A 472-nucleotide genomic window follows, 5' to 3' on the forward strand; every position below is an offset into this window, starting at 1 on the left:
CTCAATGGATTGCAATGTTCAAGTCTCAACATAAACGTTCGATTGGATTCAAGTCAGGACTTTGACTGGGCTGCTCAAGAACATTAATTCTCTTTTTGTTCAGCCACTCCAGTGTTGCTTTGGCTTTGTGCTTTGGGTCATTGTAGCCAACCTTTGCCTTAATAACAGCCTCACAAACACGAGGCATTTGGTTAACAAGTTTCAGCAGGAAATCACCCGACCTGTCTTCCCAGCTCTTCTGCATCAATTCCCAGAGATGTAGGGCACTTGTGGGTAGCTTTGCTTTGACTCTTCTGTCCAGTTCGTCCCATACAAGTTCTATGGGATTGAGGTCTGGAGACTGGGCAGGCCAGGTCATTAGATTGAGTTGTCCTTCACTTTCCTTCTTCGCCAGATAGTTCTTGCACAACTTTGACGTGTGTTTCGGGTCATTATCTTGCTGAAGAATGAAGGTCTGCCCAACTAGCTGTAA

The sequence above is a fragment of the Polyodon spathula genome, chromosome 26 (genome assembly GCF_017654505.1).
Source record: "Polyodon spathula isolate WHYD16114869_AA chromosome 26, ASM1765450v1, whole genome shotgun sequence".
Classification (NCBI taxonomy): Eukaryota; Metazoa; Chordata; class Actinopteri; order Acipenseriformes; family Polyodontidae; genus Polyodon; species Polyodon spathula.